Source organism: Ornithorhynchus anatinus, chromosome X1, assembly GCF_004115215.2.
Source record: "Ornithorhynchus anatinus isolate Pmale09 chromosome X1, mOrnAna1.pri.v4, whole genome shotgun sequence".
NCBI classification, from domain to species: domain Eukaryota; kingdom Metazoa; phylum Chordata; class Mammalia; order Monotremata; family Ornithorhynchidae; genus Ornithorhynchus; species Ornithorhynchus anatinus.
In genome coordinates, this window is record NC_041749.1 from 97,176,722 (window position 1) to 97,196,439 (window position 19,718).

The window sequence follows — 19,718 nt, forward strand, 5'->3', positions numbered from 1 at the left end:
CTTCCTTTTTTAATGGTATTTGTTAAGCGCTTACTTTATGTGGGGCTCTGTACTAAGTGCTGGGATAGATACAAGTTAATCAGGTTGGACACAGTTCTTGTCCCACATGGGGCTCACTGTCTTAATCACCATTTTACAGATGAGGTAGCTGAGGCACAGAGAATGAAGTGATTGCAACAAAATTCTAGCTGCCTATATCTCTTTCTTGAGTTGATGAATTGGCTAGAACTGCAAAGGTCATTAAATAGCAAATGCTACCTACTGAGAATCTGTAATGTTTTCAAATTGACCTACTTTTCATCTAGTATAGACACAACCTGAAGTGACTTAAAACTGCTTCTGTTCTTACTGTAATGTGACTTTTCTAAGCTACCATTTCAAAGTCTGAAAAATCTATTAATATATGAATATGAATATAATGTATGAATATGTATGAATGCATGGGTATTTATTCATTGGTATTTATTGAATACCTATTGTGTGGAGAGCACTGTATTAGGTGCTTGGGAAAGTAGAGTAAGGCTTATAGATTTCATTCCTGCCTTTGAGGGGCTTACACTCTGGTGTGTTCACACACAATAAGGGCTCAAAAAATACAATTGATTGATTACCATCTAGTTTTGAAACTTTTTGAAACTTTAGGACTTTTTCCAAATTCCCTGCTTCTAGTCTAGAAAGCCCTTCTAAAAAGCAGCAATTACTAATGAATGGACATATTTAGGTGAATGAAGGTTATTTTTGTAATAAGCAAGAAAAGAGTATGTTTTAAAAAAGCAGACTGTTCATTCGCCTATCAGCTTTGAAGAGCTCTTCAACCCAGTTAAGACTATGATTATGCCTATATAGTCTTTCTTGAGATTTCTATTGAATGGTGACACCCATCTGAAATATTGCATTCACACAGATACTTAATCTTGAGGTCCTAAAATTTCTAAATATTTTTTCTGAATTTTGATTACATTTCTCATTCAGAAGCATCTGACTAAAATATATATAACCTATTCTCTAAGGGCCTCATTTAGAGCTTGAATGTACTTTTCAGATCAGTAAAACATATCAAAATAAGGAAATTATGGAGAAATCTCAATGTGTGGAATCATAGTAATAACCATATTTTGAGTTGTATAATTATTCATATTAATATAACCTTTAGGTATTAAACATTTCTTTGGGATAAACATGAAAATGTCTTGGACACCACAAGCAAAATGTAGTAGCAGAAATAGTTCTTATTGAATACTTTCCATGTCTAAGAAACATATTTTACAATTTGTAGAAGCATTTAGATTAATATAAAAGGTATGTGAATAAATTTGAATTTTGATGATAAGGGATAAGAAAATTGAAAACTTTGATCTTAATTATTGTTGAAAAAAGTAATCTTAATTACTGATATCTTTCCAAATGTTACATTTATTAATTTACTATCAGTTACAATATATGCACTAATATGAGCAAATGAGGAAAGCAGATGTATTGGTCCCCTTTTACATTCATTATATTTTAATGGTCATCCTGATAATACAATCTTGAATTTATGTAGTACAGTATAGATAGTATTTTTCTTCCACATAATTAATATATATATATATGTATATATATATGATTTGAAGAATAGGTATAAACAAGTGTATAGAAAACTTATTATTCCTTTTCAGAGGTGACTACAAAAGTGATTACAACTGATTGCAAACTTTCTTAGTGGGTGTGAGGGCACCTGAAAAGATCAAGGGTGGACTGTCAGTTCTGACCAAACTGAGTAAGTAATGAAGCAGGCCCTTAAGAATGTTTGTGTATAACTACATTGAACCAGAATAACCATGTTGCAATTGATTCATTCACCCCTTCAGGTCCCTAGTTACTACTGGATCATGGAAATGGTAATTTACTACGTAGCACCGTAATAGAACAGAAAGTGTTAATGTGGATTCCAAAAGGGTCATACTCACTCCCAGAATGCAGTTTGCCGTCGGGGACAATCTGACTTGATATATAGGGAAGGTGGGGCTTGGTGAGACCTTATAAAGTAATCTAGTCCATCCCTTTACCTCTCTTCAGGACCATCTTTAGACAGTCCTTCTCTGGAAATGAGGATTTTACAGTCTTTCGTGAAAACCCATTCAAATTTCAGAGACTCCTTTATATCTTATTCAGAGTTCTTCTTTTAGAAGTAATAGAGGAGCAACATGGCCTAGTAGAAAGAGCACAGGCCTGGAAGTCAAGGGATATGGGATCTAATTGTGCCTCTGCTACTTGTCTGCTGTGTGATCTTGGGAAACTCATTAACTTCTCTGTGCTTCAGTTTCTCATCTATAAAATTGTGATTAAATACCTGTTTTCACTCCTACTTAGACTGTGAGCTCTATGTAGGACAGAGACAGTGTCCAATCTTATTATCGTGTATCTGCCTCAGTGCTGAGTACATTGCTTGGCACAGAGTATGTGCTTAAGAAATACATTCTTCTTCTTATTATTATTATTATTATCATTATCATTGCATCATTGTTTTAAGAAAATAGGAGATGCACAGAGCAAATAAATGTTTGGTTGTGGGCTAAGCAATTTACCAAAAAAAGTCTCCTATCCCCAACACTATCACCAACAGCATATGTACTAAATGTCTTCTGTATGTATAGTACTGTACCAGGCCTTTAGGAATAGTATAGGTCATGGGTTCCAATCCTGGCTTTGCCATTTGTCTGCTGTGTGGCCTTGGGCAAGTCAGTGTGCCTCAATTACCCCATCTGTAAAATGGGGATTAAGACTGTGAGCCCCATGTGGGACAGGGACTGGGTCCAAACCAATTTGCGTGTATCCATCCCAGTGCTTAGTAAAGTGCCTGGTACATAGTAAGAGCTTAACAAACACCATAATTATTATTATTATTATCATAAAACCAATGACTCCTTTCTGTCCATTTCTTGCCTGAGCCCTCCCAAAACATTTCTTCTCTTTAGTCATTCGTTCATTTATTCAATCCTATTGAATTCATTGAGTGCTCACTGTGTGCAGAGCACGTGGGAGAGTACAATACAACAATAAACAGACACATTCCCTGCCCACAACGAGCTTACCATCTAGAGGTCTAGAGGTGGGGAGACAGACATCAATACAAATAAATGTCACACATATGTACATAAGTGTTGTGGGTCTGGGAGGGGGGAAAATGGAGTTGTTGGAAAGGAAGCAAAGAGCGGACACCATTAATAATGGAATTGCTACAGGCATATTCCTCCTTCTCCACCTCTGGTCTGCCTTCAAACACAGCTTAACTATCAATCAATCAATGATATTTATTGAGCACTTACTTTATGCAGAGCAGTGTACTAAAACACTTAATCCTATGCCCTATTTTTATGCTGGGGGTGCAAGGACAGACTATACTGCCCTCATTAAAGATTGAGCGTCATCCTTGAGGACCTTTCTCTCCTTAACCACATCCCTCCTCATCTTCAAATCCCTCCTGAAAGGCCACCTCCTCCCCAGACGTTCCCTACTTGATTTCCAGCTCTCTGCTTCTGTCAACCCAACAGCCACCCGTGGCACATATGCATGTATTGAATTTCTTCATTATTCATTTTAGTTCCATTACTACCAATCTTATGCACCAACCCCACAGGGGTAGTGAGGTCAGTTGCCCCCATGGATTATCACCAAAGGGATGAAGTCTTTAGCTTTTTGGAGAGGGAGGACAGCCACATCTAGCCCTCTACACTCTGCCCCTTGGAGCCAGAGGGATCACAGATGGTGATATCACCACTGCTCTTTCTTGGGTCCTTGCTGGATGCTGTGGTTCGGTAGCTCCCCAGTCCCCTTCCCCAAATCCCAGTGTGCTTGATACATAGTTGAGTGCTTAACAGATACCATAATAATAATTATTATTATTACTAAGATCTGGGGGAGATACAAGCTAATCAGGTTGGACACAGTCTCTAACCCACATGAGGTTCATAGTCTTAATCCCCATTTTACAGATGAGGTAGGGAACTGAGGCCCAAAGAAGTTAAGTGACTTGCCCAAGGTCACACAGACAAGTGGCAGCTCTGAGATTAGAACCCAGGTCCTTCGACTCCTGGGTCCATGCTTTTTCCACTATTTCAACCTCCCAAGTGTTTAGTACAGTGCTCTAAACACAGCAGTTGTTCAGTGCATGCTAATAAACATTTCCAGGCTTAATTATCCCTGTTTTCTCTTACACAAAACTATAAGAAATGCCATTCCTGGGTTCTACCAACAGTATGTCCATCCCAGTATTCTGTGGCATCAGTGACAACAGGATTCTTAAAGGAACAATCTGATGTATGATTTCCTTGTTGTGGATGTTAATATAAGGTGCCTAACAATTTCCTCTAGTAGCTTATTATGGACTTTTTGGCCATGAATTTATCCACACCCTTCATCTTTACTGTGTGACTTTCCTCTGAATTTTCTTCCATTCTTCATACCCATGCCACACATAATGGAAATAATACTCTAGTAAGGGACTGATAACTGTGGAGTAAAATGTGAGGATTACCCCTTGGTTCAAAGATACCATACTCACATTATTGTATTCCAGTATTGTGGAGTTTTAAAACTACAATTCATACTGCTACTCTTTTTGCAATCTATAACATTCACAAATCAATCAATCAATGATATTTATTGGGTACTTACTGTGTGCAGAGCACTGTACTTAGCACAACACAATGGAGTTGGTAGATATGATCCCTGCCCAGAAAGAGATTACAGTTTAGAAAGGAACATAAAGCCAGTCTTCCCCCATTTTTAATTGTACAGTTTTTCATCTGAAAACTCAGTGTGCTCATTCTTTTTTCTTCTGTCTGACCTTTGAAGAAAATGACCAATCCTCATGGAAAATGGTGCTCCATTTAGCCCTGTATGCTCTTTCTTTCTCTCTCTCTCCATATTATATATATTAAGCCCCATTGTACAGATGGAAAAACTGATTCAGATAGGTTAAGTGGCATATTAGAATCAGTGGAATTTAAATTAAGAATAGAGGTAGGTCTTCTTGCAACTTAGGACATTAGAATATTTTGGCTGAAGTTTGAATCAGTATCATTACAAAATAAAAGTTCATAGTAATGATAGTTTTATTACAGCATCATTTTTTTTCAGGTAGGGGAAATTATACCCCGTAACAAATTCTGCAAACTATCTCCCCAATTAAGACTTTCCCTGAGGACTATGGTATATTCCCATGCCCAAACTGGTTTTTTTTTTTGAAGAGGACTATTCAGAACCACTGGATTAAATTGTGGTAACTTCACTGAATATTTTAGGCCAAATTGATAAACTAGTATTTACTTTACTGGGACCAGCAGACATCCACCTTAGAGTTCTGAAGGAATTTCATGGGAAAGATGCAGATAATTCTTGGCAAGATTGTGTAACCTATTGTTACAAATGGCCTCCTTGGCCAAGAGTATTCTCAGAATTATACACTAGTGAGTCTCTCTTGTATACCTCACAAATTGTATACCTGATAAATTGATTAAGTTTAGTACAAATGAGCAACTACAACCAGTTGAGAGAAAGACAACATGGTTTCTATAAGGGGAAATCATGGCTCACTAATCTATTGGGGTTCTTTAAAAGGTCAGTAATGTTATGGATAGAAGATTTTCAATAGGTCTTTGACAAGGTTCCACAGTCCTTTTTTTGGAGAGAATGTTTTGTTGGATTGGAAACACAGGGCAGGGATAAACAATCACATTTTAAGATAGCGAATTAGAAAGAACAAGGTCTCCCAGGGGTTGGGACTGTGCCTGGTTTCATATAACAGCTTCAAAAAGGATCAGGAAGATGGGGAGGGCAGTGAATTCTTCAAGTTGGCCAAAAGCTCTAAACTCTTTCAAATGTCCTGTAGATGAGGATAAATCGCAGATGGAGCTGAGTGAATGACTTGGAAAAAAAAATGCTATCTGCATTGCTCTGGTGTGGGAAAATGCATAGGAATACATTTGGGGAAAAAAAGAATTCAAATCATAATTACATTGTGATGGGCTCAGAGCTGTCAGTCATGATTCAGGATACAGATTTGGGAATATTACAGATTTTCCCTTAAATTGATCGTTGGTTGCTTGGGTGACAGCCGCTGTTGGACATCATCTAGAAAACTACAAAAAAGGCATAGTTTTGCCAGTTTGTAAAACCTCAGCACATCTGCACTTGGAATTCTTTGAGCAACTTTGGTCATCTTAGTTTTAGAACGACATATTAGAGTTGGAGAAGGAACAGTGATGGACAACCTTGATGGTTGGGGGATGGAGCAGCATCTGTACTAGAATATCCTGGAAGAAAATTATAATTCTCTAATCTAGAAAGGTAAAGGCAAAGGGGCCACATAATTGAAGTTTCCAAATCATGAATGGTGAGGAAGGAGTAGCAAATCCGTGGTTCATCAGACCCCATAAACAACAGAACAAGGGACGTGTTCTGAATCCTGAAGCCCAAAGCTTCAAAATAAAGAAAACACTTCACACATCGAGTAAGCGTAGAGAATCTGTTACCACAGGAAGTTTTACAGCTGAAAGCTATCTGTAGGTTCAAGAGGACTTTGGCTGCATCTGTGACTAAATGGTTCATAATGGGTTATCAAATAGAGGGTTAGAGATGAAAAGGGAAAAGTTGGGGATATTAGACAGTTGTTCTTGACATCCATTCTGATGGCTTAGGGATGGCTATCTTGTGTTTCCTCCAAGTGTTGTGTTACAACTTTTGGAGACAGACTATTGGACTGGATAGCATTGCTTATGTTGCCATAGTTTATTTTTGCTAAATGCATATTTCTTCAGTGGATCTATTGCCTCAGAAGTAATAGTGGAAGCTAGGCTCAGTGTAATATTTCCCACTTGAAAAATTTATAATCTACTTAAGCAGATAACTCTATGAAGGGCCAGCAGGAAAATGGATGCAAAATGTTTGACATATATAACATTTAAGAGGTTAATCATTTTTGGAGATGGAATTCATGGAACTTTTAATTAGCCAATGACTCATTTGCCTTTCCTAGACTTGACTTAAGGATGCCTACTTTCTAATGAAAACCTTTGCTCTGAAATCAGTTGAATGTTTTATATGCTTTTTTTTCAAACTTTAAATGTATTTTCTTTGGTTCTAGGTCTACAAAATGCCTTTAGCTTAGAAAGATGTGGTGTCACATGTGTATTGTTCATGTAACTATGGTAACTTATAAATGCCACCAGTGGGTCCATTTCATATACAAATGAAGGGACAGCTGTGGAGACCACATGTCTTCCAGTAGAATAATGGATGTGAACTGAGATAGCTTAGATCAGAAAATTATAACTCATTTATATCAATCAGAGCTTTCAAACATATTCAGCTTCTTGGCTGTAAACTGTACATTAAATGGAAAGGAGCATTGTTAAGAAGTTGATTTTTTTTTCAGTTAACAGCTTTAAAATAAATATTCAGAGCAGGTACACATTCAGCTGTATTCAATAACCAAAATTGGCAGGTCATTTCATTTTCTAAGAATCACTTCTGTAGTTTCTCCTAAAGTTACAACAGGAAGACTATTAGATTTATCTTTAGCAATATTAGTTCCAGAGGAAACCTAAAGTTTCCAGTCAGTTTTAACTCTTGTTAGACAATTAAAGGCTTAATTCCATAGGTGTTATATTAAATATGTTACCTTGTCTTCCAATAAGACTTTTTATTTCAAAAATGTTTAAAGAATTAAACACACCCTTCAGCAGGCTCCTTTAAAAAAAAACAACAAAAAACCAAAAACCCAAACCGAAAAAAACAAAACTATAATGAATGTACCTAAGGATGAATTTACTTAAAGAAATGACACATGTCATTAATGTTTCAACCCAAGGGAAATTAAAAGAAGCAACATAAATTAAAATGGCTCAAGAAAACCTATGCTTTCACTGGTCTCTAAATTGTACCAGTAATGAATATTGTCAAGGTTTATCCAGTATTATTCCATTGTATGCTGCACTGAGCCAAGAAAAATGAGACACACACACAAACACACACATACGCACACACACAGAATTTTGACAATTTAATTATAATTGTAATTTCATCTTTGTATGCCTATGCCTACCCTAATTAAATATTAATCAAAAGCTCTATTTATAAGATTCTGCTATTGTTCCAATAACTAAAATGCCATTCTCAAGCTGAATGTTTCATTTTCAGGGTAGATTCACCACAAAATGAAAATTTTAAACCAGTAGTTCAAACTTTATATTCCACTTCAAATGAGCTCTACAGAAAGTCTGTTTATTTTATTGCCTTTAAATGTTTTAAACAACCTTGTGGAGTTCTAGAAAAGGAATTCCACCTTCATAAATTGATGTGTTTTCTACAGCTTCCAAATACATATACAAAATACATATAATACTTGCATACTATATCATGGTGATTTGTAACTGCCAAGAGCTATTTTTAGTCAACATCTAGAACTTCCTAGGAATTGTAAGAAATTCTGTTTAGTCATATATATATATATAAATATATTATATATATATTTAAATAGACATATATGTTAGAACCATCACTTCAGAATACCTTCGATAAGAGGTAATTATTTGAGAGTTCACAAAACAAACTCCCACCTTCTTTGCTAACCTCAGCACTAAATTTAGTGAGGTGTGTTACAGGCTTCCCCAGGTCCTCAGTCAGAGGGCCTGGGTTCTAATCCCAGCTCTGCCTCAGTTCCCTCATTTGTAGAATGAGGATTAAATCCTAGAACCTCCTATTTAGACTGTGAGCCCCATGTGGGAGAGGGACTGTGCTCAACCTGATTATCTTGCATCTACCCCAGCATTTAGAACAGTGCCTGGCACATAATGAGCACTCAAAAAGTCCATGAAAAACAAAAACAAAGGAACAGTTGTTTGACATGATAAATTCCCTTAAAATTAATCAATCACATGTATTTAGCACTTTGTGCAGAGCACTGTACTAAGTGCTTGAGCAAGTACAGTACAACAATATAACAGACACATTCTCTGCCCACAAGGAGCTACTAGGCTATCTTCTTTCTGACACTGTATCTACCGTCATTTAAACTTTCTTAATGTAGGAAAAAATGTAAGGCTTTAATTACTTCCATTAAATGCCAGATACCTTTCAAAAACTTATCTAAAGAAAAGGATAATCAGAAGCTGAATCGCATTTAAAATGCAAAAATTGGGGCAGTGTGGAAAGAGCCCAGGCTTGAGAGTCAGAGGTCATGGGTTCGAATCCCGGCTCTGCCGCTTGTCAGCTGTGTGACTGTGGGCAAGTCACTTAACTTCTCTGTGCCTCAGTTACCGCATCTGTAAAACGGGGATTAACTGTGAGTCTCACGTGGGACAACCTGATTACCCTGTATCTACCCCAGCGCTTAGAACAGTGCTCTGCACATAGTAAGCGCTTAACAAATACCAACATTATTATTATTATTCTTATCTCAATTACTTTCCAATAAAAGGTTTATAGTCTGGTTTAGAAATGTCACATTTATTTTATAGGTATCCTTTTAGTTCATAAGGAAGAGACTCTTAGTCTTGGACATGCACTTAAGTTTTATTGCAATGATTTGTTGCTTTCTGACGACCATTCAGTTCCAGGACAAAAATGTAAGCATTCCACTGAACGATATATAGTTTGTGGACTATAACATTCACTTATTTAAGTTCGATCCAGTTCATTTTTCTGTGCAGAGAACAGTGCCTGATGGGTAAAAGGCACTGAGCCAGCACAAAGTAACTTAAAGAAACATGTAAAATAGCAGACTAGCATCTGTTGTTTTTTTCCCCTCATAACACTGAACCCTCTAACACAATACTGTCTTTTTTATGGCCCTTTCAATGAAGCTTTAGAATACAGGAGCTAACCCCCTTTCATTGAATAGGCTCTTTTACTCTTGAGAAGAGTGTTTGATATTCCACAAAGGAAGAGGCAACTGGTGTTGGCATGTTAGTAGGTATATTCGCCCAGACTCACGTGCAGCCCACGCTGCAAGTCTTTTGTTTAGATGGCTTCACAATACTAAGAGGTGAACAGTGCACAGAGAGTGTTGTCTATCAAGCTAGCATTATGCGAGTAAAAAGGTCCTTGGCTTTGGGCTGCTTCTGAAAAGCCCTCCTACTTTCCCCTCCTTGGCATTTCACATTGTTACCCTAAACTACTGATATGGCCAGGAGGTTGGGAATAGGATAATTTTTCATTCCGGGGGTTTCCACAGAAAAATTGAGTGGGTGGCGGGGGGGATTAATCCTAACTTGACATTTTACAGTTCTGGGGAAGAGATGGTCCATGTTAATAAACAGTACAACTGGGCAAATTTTTTTTTTTTTAGTCCTTTCACAAGTGTGTCAGATCTGAAAAGTGAACTGGTAAAGTGTAGGGTGTGTAAAATAACTTGAAAGTATCAAAATTCGAGTAAAATTGTATTCTCCTCTATACACCATTTCTGCTTGTAGCCCAGAAAAGCACACCCATCCAGGTACGGAGCAACCACTACTTTCAGCTTTCAACATAAAACTACTGAAAGAATTTGGCTCTTGAATAAAGGTGACAGCAAGCCATACAATTCCCAAACAGAAAAACTCACACTGAGCCTTTATTCCATTTTCTTAAGGTCTATTGTTAGCTGAAGACTCCTTGTGTTTTCAAATTCCTTCATGTGAATGGATGAGGCAAGACATCTGCCAGGATACACTCACATTTGCATGCAAATCAGAGACTTGGGGACACACATGCTTCTGATAGCCAAACAAGATCACTTTTACTCTATATTTATTGTGTTCAAACTTAGTTACTGCACTTTCTACGTTCTCGGTTTGCCAATGCTATTTTCACAAACCAAATACTGCGTGCCATAGATACCAGAGCACGAAATTGGTGAGGATAAGCTAGAGAGAGGGAAGGGGCTTAAAGGAAAGCATGAAAATGACCTCGTCTTTCACAGACGAAAACCGCAACTCTTTCTCACTCTCTATTCATTCGTGTTCTTAAGACTTGAAATAGGGAAAAAAGTAGATGATAGAAATGAGACTTTTCACGGTGGCGACTGTGATTGTGTAAGGGGCTCTTTCTCTGATGGTCGGAGCGGAGCGATGGCCTTAGCCCCATCGATCGGGATTCGCCTCCGGTCTAATCGATGGGTCAGAAAGAGGCACGTCCCTAAACGGACTTTTGGGGTGATCGTAAAGCCTTTCCTTCTGGAGCTTTTGTATTTTACTGATCTTATTCAGAAATGGAGTTACCTTAGAGGAGGATAAAAATAAAGACGAGATCCCAGAACTGAACACTTGGCAGTCTCTCCCACCTCCCCCTCTCCAGGCAGCGGAACAGACACTTGCTGGCAAACTTTCCTTGCTGCCTCTTCTGATGTGGGGGTTGGCAGCCCTATTCCCTTTCCCTTCATCATCACAGGAGAGTTAACGGGAGTTTCCCTAAAATCACAGACATCCCTGGCTGTGCTCTTCGCCCCTAGTTCAAGGCAAAAACATTCGATTTGCCAAAAATGCAAATAATGCATGGGGGTGCGCGTTCCCTGGTTCCGACTCTAATTTCCCTTATGCTTTTCCTCAATTGCCCCGAAGGTACCAACCGCGCCGTGTCGTCGTTCTTCACCTCCTGGTCACCTTTTCTTCTTCCCACTTCTGCTGCTTCTCCTCTTTAACCTTTTTGTGTCTCCATTTCCTGCCTCACGTTATCTAGAAAATTTCCCTCTGCTTTTGCCCCCCCGCCCCCGTCTTTCCCTATTTCCCCGTTTTCGCTGCCTCCTCGATTTCCCATCCTGTTGGGTTTTTTTTCATCTCCTGAAATCTATTCTTTCCACCCGTGACTGGCGTTTTGCCTGTTTTTCCTCCTAATCTCTCTCCGCCGCCCCCCCCCCCCCGCCCGCCCACTCTCCCCTCCCGCCCCCCGCTGCTTTTTCTTCCTTCCTTCCCTCCGTCCTTGTCTCCTCAGCTCTCATATCCTGTCTTTTCTGCCTTCTTCGTCCCGTCCCCCCCCCCCCCCCCCTTCCCTCTCCTGGTACCGTTTCCCCCGTCTCCCTTCTATTTTAGATGCTGCGTGTTTCCTCTCTGGACCAGCGGTCCCTCCTCTTCAACCTTCTTCCCGTGTCCCCACCTCCACCTCCTCCTCCGCCTTCTCCTTTAAACCTTTATCTACGGTGGCTCCTCCTTCCCTCTATCCACTTCCCAAATCCCAGCAAACGTCTCCTGCCGCCTCCTGGACTCCTGGAGTCCATCCAGCCAAGTTTGCCCCGACTTACCCTCCCTCCCCCTGGTCTGGCCAGCCCGAAGAGGAGAGCGAGCACTTACCCAGAGGATGGTGCGGGGGGCAAGGGGGCCGGGAGGCGGGGAGGAGGGAAGGAGGGGGGGAGAAGATGGGCCGAAGGGAACCTCCCAACCCGCAGGGCGCACCGGCTCGGGCGCTATAGGCGGGGACCCGGGGGACGGGAGAGAAGAGAGGGAGGCGGCAGCACATTCAACAGCTGCCGCTGCCCCGGGACGCCAGGTGCCGACGGTGCCCCGGAGGTGGGGGGACGACTGGGGTGGAAAGAGGGCAAGGGGGTGGCGGGGGAGAGGAGGGAGACGTGGGCTGGCGAGGGTGGGGCTGGTCTCTGCCGTGACAGCCTCCACCACTTCTGCACCGGCCAAGTCTGGAGGAAGGCTTCCCGGTGGGATCGGCGGCGGTGCCGCTGCCGTTATCGCTGCGGCGGCGGCTCCTCCTTCTCCTCCGCCCCGGCCCCGCTTGTCCTTAAACCCGGCCGGCGCCGCTGCCGAGCAGGACGCCTCTGTCGGTGCCGTGCGCTCCGCTTTGTGCTGCCCGCAGCCAGCGTGCACCTGCTGTAAGCAAAGGAGGTCAGCTGATGGGCTGGCGGCTGATTGGCTGCTCGTCCGTCGTCCGCCCCCCTTGCCCCCCGATTTCCCCCCCCTTTCTGCCCCCCGGACGCACCACCCCCTTTCCTACCGGCACCGCTAACAAAGAGCGAGCAGCGCTCGACTGGTCGTTCGGACCGCCGGGCCGGGCACGGGAGGGGGGGAGATCTGGGGAAAACTCCCCGCTGAATCTCCGAGGGCGAGAGCGGCATCCAAGCAGAGTGCCGAAGAGCTGCACAACGGGGCCGAGGCCGTCGGTCGTTCGCAGTGCAGGCTAGGGTGCGCGGCCGAGAGAAAGTCTTCGCAAAAGCAGACCAAAACATGCCGAGGGTCGACAGAGTGTCAGTCCAAGATGTGGTACTTGATCATCTGGAAACCCTCCCTGCCCCCAGCATTTTCCCCCTCTCCCTGTGCACGGGGGTTATTCATGGCTTGGGGCTTCGCTTGGGCTATGTAGGGGAGGGTGAGCCCCACGGTCATATTTGACCTAATTGGCATTCCGATACCAAGCCCTCCCGGTTTTAGTTTTTGGAAATCTATGACTCTTTAAAGACTAGAGAAACTTTCTCATCATTTTCCCCACAGCTGACTTGTTCACTGGGGAAACCACAATTCGTATGTGAATCATAATGGTATGGCTCGACTCATTTGGAAATCGGGGTAGAACTTTGGAAGAGAATGGAGCCTTCTGCTGCCAACAACACTATCTATCCCCAAATTGAACCTGAATCTTTTCGTGGTTCAGAATGGCTACTGATGATCTTTCCTCTTTCCTCAGAAGCCCTAAATGAACATCCGCTCCTTTTAGCCTTCCAGACGTAGCCTTGGGTCTTGCATTTCCAAATCCTGGCTTCCTGGCATTCCTCTCTTCTGGCTTCTGCTTTCCTGCATATCTGAATCTCTTTTTCTTTACCTTTTCCCTATTCCTATCTCTATTTGGTGATGTCATTCATTCATTCATTCAATCGTATTTACTGAGTGATTACTGTGTGCAGAGCACTGTACTAAGCGCTTGGGAGAGGACAAAAAACCAATAAACAGACACATTCCTTGCCCCTGTGAGTCCCCAGAGCATATGTTTAGCTTTTTTCCCGAAAGTCTCCTTCATGTTCTACAATCTGTTTATTAGCTATTCTCCACAAAGAGGATTCTTCTGAGTTCCAACCAAGGTTTGGCAGAGCGCTTAAACTCTGCATGGGACATAAAAAGTAGAGATGCCGGATTATCTGTGAAAGGAGCAGTAGCCTCATAAAAGAATGCTTTGAGGAAAGCATTCAAATAATGAAGTTTCTGTCATGAAGGTTGGTAGGAGGAGCAATGATTTGATTCCAAGACAATTCTTGAGCATTAGTGAGACAGATTTGGGGCTCTTTGTACCAGTTGAGAGCGATTTGGAAGGTTGCAAAAATTCAGTGCCCTGTCTTAAACCCACAGTGAAATGTTGCTTTGATTATTATTGCGGTAGTGTGTTCAGACAACAATACCACTTTCTACTGTACTAATTTCAGTGTTTCACATTATGATTCTGGGGAATTCCTTGTAGAGTCTCTACTTTTAGCTAGAGACAGAAGATTATACCCGAGAGCCAGAGATTAGATTCTAGGGTAAAGGCGAGCTATAGGATTGGAGGTAGGGAGGAACTCTTCTGAACTGGAAAGGAACATGGAGTGAATGATGTCGGTTGGTGCCATAAGAAGTAAATAGCAAGGAGCAGTAATGAGTTCCTGAGAAATAATGATGGTGATGATGATAATAATGATGATATTTAAATGCTTACTTGTATCAAGCACTGTACTAAAGTGCTGGGGAAGGTATAAAGATAACCAGATCAGATACAGTCCTCTATCCCAAATGGGACTCACAGTCTAAGGGAGAAGAGAGAACAGGTATTTCATCCCATTTTACAGATGAGGAAACGGAGGCCCAGGAAAATGGTGATTTGTCCCAGATCACACAGAGGCCTCTATTAGATCCCAGAGAAACAATCCATCCAATGTTTTAAAGGTATTTAAACGCAGACTTTAGAAGCCTCAGATTTCTAATTCTTGAAGACATTTTGGGTCTTCAAACCAGCTGAGTAAGCAGGATGAAATAGAACAGTGGAAAGTATACACTGCTGCTGGTAATATTGACCTTGGGCAAGTCACTCCACTTCTCTGTGCCTCAGTTTTTCATCTGTAAAATGGGAAATTAAATCCTACTCCTCCTATTTTGATGGGGAGCCCCATGTGGGGCAAGGATTGTGTGGGACAGGGATTGTTTTATTATCTACCCCTGTGCTTACTGCTATACTTGGTAAGCACATAACAAATACCGTGCTTCTCCTCATTATTATTATCATATTATTAGTCTCATCATTATCATTATTGTCAACATTTCTTTGAACAGCATCATAGTTTTAAAAATAACCACCAGTATCCCTTTTGAAGATCAGGACTGCGCAATGTAATATAACTATTATGATCTTCATTCACTTTCATTCTAAATGAACCTGGGAGATTTGTGCTCTAGGCTTAAGTAACCTTGAGCAAGCCACTTAACCTGTCTAGGTCTCAGTTTCTTCAGCTCACTGTGGACAGGCAACATGTCTACCAACTCCATTATACTGTACTCCTCCCAAGCACTCAGTACAATGCTATGCACAAAGTAGATGCTCAGTAAATACAATTGATTGATTGGAAATGGGGAAAAATAGATTGTGAGTCTCACGTGAGACAGGGATGTGTCAGTTCCATAACTACATAGCTACCCAGAGCCTAGCACATATAAGCTCTTAATAAATGGCATTTTTTTAATTGTTTTAGTAGCTACAAATTAGGTACCCATGTTTTCAGTAGGGGTAGGGTTGTGGTGAATCCATGTTCCTTTACATTTTGATTTTACATATGCAATACACTCATCCTAAAAGACATTTATTAATATGTTTACGGCCCATGGAACAGAAATGCTGTATTGAATTTACGTACGCAAATCTAGTCCTCTTCCATCATTAATATTTATTAAGTGCCTTCTGTGTGTACAGCACTCAAATAGATGTATGCGGAAAGTACGGAAGCAGAGTGGCTTAGTGGATAGAGCCCGGCTTGTGAGTCAGAAGTCATGGGTTCTAATCCCAGCTCCGCCAGTCGTCATCTGTGTGACTTTGGGCAAGTCACTTTACTTCTCTGTGCCTCAGTTACCTCATTGTAAAAAGGGATGAAGATTGTGAGCCCCCACATGGGACAGACCTGATTACCTGTATCTACCCCAGCGCTTAGAACAGTGCTTGGCACATAGTAAGCACTTAACTAATATCATCATCGTCCGTCATCATCATCACTGGTACTCACGGGCAAATATGTGTCTGTGGGCAGAGGTGTCCACTATTGTCAGCTTCCCTCTTCCCCTGCAGATTGTCATGTGTTTGGCTTGGAAAGTGGCTCCAGGGATAGGAGGAGTTGCATGAAAGGGATGGACACACAAACTATCATTTCCATCAGCATCCCTCTGGTTCTTTTGATTCACTGCTGCTATCTAAAAAAGCACAGTGGGAGGAAGGAGGAAAGAAAAAGGGAGAAGGAGTGTCTGGAAAAGGGGTCAAAGACCCAAAATGTCTTTTAGGGGTTGCTGAAGAATACACTGAAAGCTGGCCGTTGTGATTTGGGTTAGTCAAGTTATCACATTTTCCTTCCCCAATAGGGAAAGTTGGGACAGAAGCGTGTGAGTTCTGGAGTTTTGGGAGGTCGCCCGATGCCCAGAGCCAGCCTGCCCCCTCCCAAACACCACTGTGGGATGGCAGATCCCACCACATACCCTTAAGAAATGAGAAATGCCACAGTTCTGGTGACCAATTTTTACAACAGTGGGACACGCCACCCTAGCCATTCACCAGACCTGGGGTGTGGGAGCAGTGAAGAAACTGAGTCAGGACTGCCCCCTCCAATACTATTTAACTACCTATTCCGGCATTCACCAGACCTGGGTGTGGAGCAGTGAAGAAACTGAGTCAACACTGCCCCCTCCAAGTACTCTTTAATACCTATTTCAGTTTATAATTTTATTGCTGAATTGCCTATTTTTGGTTTTCCTTAATGTATTCCTATTCCTTATCAATTATCTCCCCAGTCTAGATTACAAGACCTTTTGGGAAAGGGACTGCTCGAGACCTGACTGTCTGGCTCAGGAAATCCACCAGTTTCAGTCAATCAGTCATATTTATTGAGCGCCTACTGTGGGCAGAGTACTATACTAAGAGCTTGGGAAGAGTAAATAAGAGTACAGCAGACACAGTCCCCTGCCCTCAAGGAACTTAAGGTGTTTTGCGATATGCAAATGACACTTAAAACATGTCTAAACATATCAAAACCCTATGCACTATTCCAACGTCTTTTTCGACTTTACAAACACTAGCTTCCTTATGACATTAGCTCTGAGGCCTAGGTGGAAGAGAAGCACCCACGAGCCAAGGGGGCAATGGTTGCAAACAATTTCAAAAGCAGCAATGGAGAAAATGAGAAGGTGGGAAAGTGTAAAGATGTAAAGATGGTGTGGGGAGAAGAGAATGGGGAAGCAGGGAGAGGGTGTTACCTCATAGTAAAATGGAATCAAATCTCCAGGAAAGTAGTACCCACCTAGGGGTACAAGTACCTGGAAAAGTGCATGCAAAGATTGTTTTACGTACAGGACTCATTTGCTTGTTTGTTTTTTGGTATTTGTTAAGCACTGTTCTAAGTTCTGGGCGTAGGGGCAAGTCATTTAGGTCAGACATAGGCCCTGTCCCACATGGGGCTCACAATCTAAGTAGGAGGGAGACCCGATAATCCCCATTCTGCAGTTGAGGACACTGAGGCACAGAGAAGTTAAATGACTTGCCCAAGGTCACACAGCAGACCCAGGTCCTCTGCGTCCCAGTTCCGTGTTCTTTCCACTAGGCCAAGGTGCATCTCTATGGCAGAAGTGACCGCGGTATAGTGCCGGTGCTATGTTGTATCACCCTAGTCCAGCAGGTTGTTGATAATAATGGCAATAATAACAACGATAGTGTTTGTTAAGCATTTACTACATACCAAGCACTGGTCTAAACTAATAGATACAAGGTTTCAGGTTGGACCCAGTCCTGTCCCACGTAGGGCACACAATCTTAATCCCCATTTTACAGATGAGGTAACTGAGGCACAGAGAAGTTAAGTGACTTGCCCAAGTTCACACAGCAGGCAAGTGCAGAGGTGGGATTAGAACCCAGGGCCTTCTGACTTCCAAACCTGTGCTCTATCCAGTAGACCACACTGCTTCCTCAAGTGGTTGCCATGAATAGGTGCTGTGCTCTTTGCCACCCGTCAGCCAGATATTTTTTGGGAGTCCAGCTGGGCCTGTCCACCTTGTGGAAAGTTTAAGCTGTTCATCACTGATGGGCAGAGCCCTAGCATTAGAAGTGGTATTAGAACCCAGGTCTCCCAATTCCCAGAGCAATGCTCTCTCCACTGGACCATTAGCCACTGATCTAAATGCCTCTCTGTATATGAAGTATTAAGTGGTCCAGCAGACAGAAAGAGAGCCGGTTCCCGGAAGTTAACAGATATATCGATGTTTAGGGAAATGTTTTACATTTTTTTCCCCTTTTATCCAGGCATCTCTTTCTTTGTCAAAATTTCTTTCTATTTTGCCTGTACTTCACTTGATTTTGTAACAAAACCCATTCTTTTCAGCTCAGCTGTATGTGAATGGTTCCCTTATGAGTAAACTATTGCCCGTGTTTAATTTTCATGGACAACTAAGTACTCATCTACCAGTCTATACCACACTTTGCATCTGTTGAAGCCCTTTTACATAATTACACACACAATGTGCACTTGAATCTATGTTCCAACTAAATGATGTACTATCCAAGAGCCATATTTGGGCTAAAATAATTTCTGATGCTTCTGTGTGTTATGTGCCTCATTTTGCAATAGCATATAGACTATTGCTATTACTTCATGCATTATATATACTATATTATACTATAGTATGCACAACACCTGTATACCCACTGAGTATTGTAACTACTGCTAACTGCAGTTTTAGGCAACTGGTGTGGTTGCCTAAAAATGTGGCCATAAAGTGAGTATAGTCAATCAATCAAAGTACATACTGGGCACGTCCTGTGTGCAGAACATTGTACTAAGGCCTTGGGAGAATTCAACATAATAGAATTGATAGACATGTTTCCTGCCCTCAAGGAGTTTACAGTATTGCTATATTGTGCCTTCACAAGCACTTAGTACAATAGTCTGCACACAGTAAGCGCTTGATAAATACAATTGAATGAATAAAGGGTTCAAATCCGAAGAGAAGGGTGCATGGATTATCTGTGTGGAATTTTCAGTAGTTTGTACATTCCTTGAGGCCAGTTTTCATTGTGTACTTACTCTATTTTACTTTCCCAATGCTCAGTACAGTGCTTGGCACACAATAAATGTCACATAATTGACTGATTGAGAATACAGTAATTAGATATTTCGATTATAGTTACTTGTCCTTTTTCCTGCTGTTTTCCCATCCCCGAATCCCATTGTTCGTTTGCCCCTACACTCAGGAATAAGAAAGAGGTGGAACTCAGAAAATGAAATGGGTCTCCCTATTGGCCCAGGAGCAACCAAAGAGGGCTTGGGATGCCTCTACATATCTTGAGGATGCCACGAGGCACCCCAGGGCAGCAGCAGAGTTAGGATGTAGGGCTGGGAGGTTGGAAAAGTCAGTGATGTTCTCTGTCCATAAAATCCATGTGTGTAATATTGTTGTCTTGTACTCTTCCAAGGGCTTACTACAATGACCTGCACACAGTAAGTGCTCAATAAATGCAATGCGTACTGATTCTGTGGTTCCTCCCGTGGC

The 19,718-nt window shown here is 41.6% G+C and overlaps 1 protein-coding gene across 1 annotated transcript in view; it reads right to left on the minus strand.

The window, feature by feature from the left end:
• The window catches only part of LRRN1 (leucine rich repeat neuronal 1), a 42,664-nt gene extending 30,314 nt beyond the window's left edge, over nucleotides 1-12,350 (minus strand). The window contains exon 1 of the mRNA XM_029051300.2: nucleotides 12,306-12,350. The gene's annotated coding sequence lies outside the window, so the exon portion shown is untranslated. The remainder of the gene's footprint in view (nucleotides 1-12,305) is intronic.
• Between the last annotated feature and the right edge of the window lie 7,368 nt (nucleotides 12,351-19,718).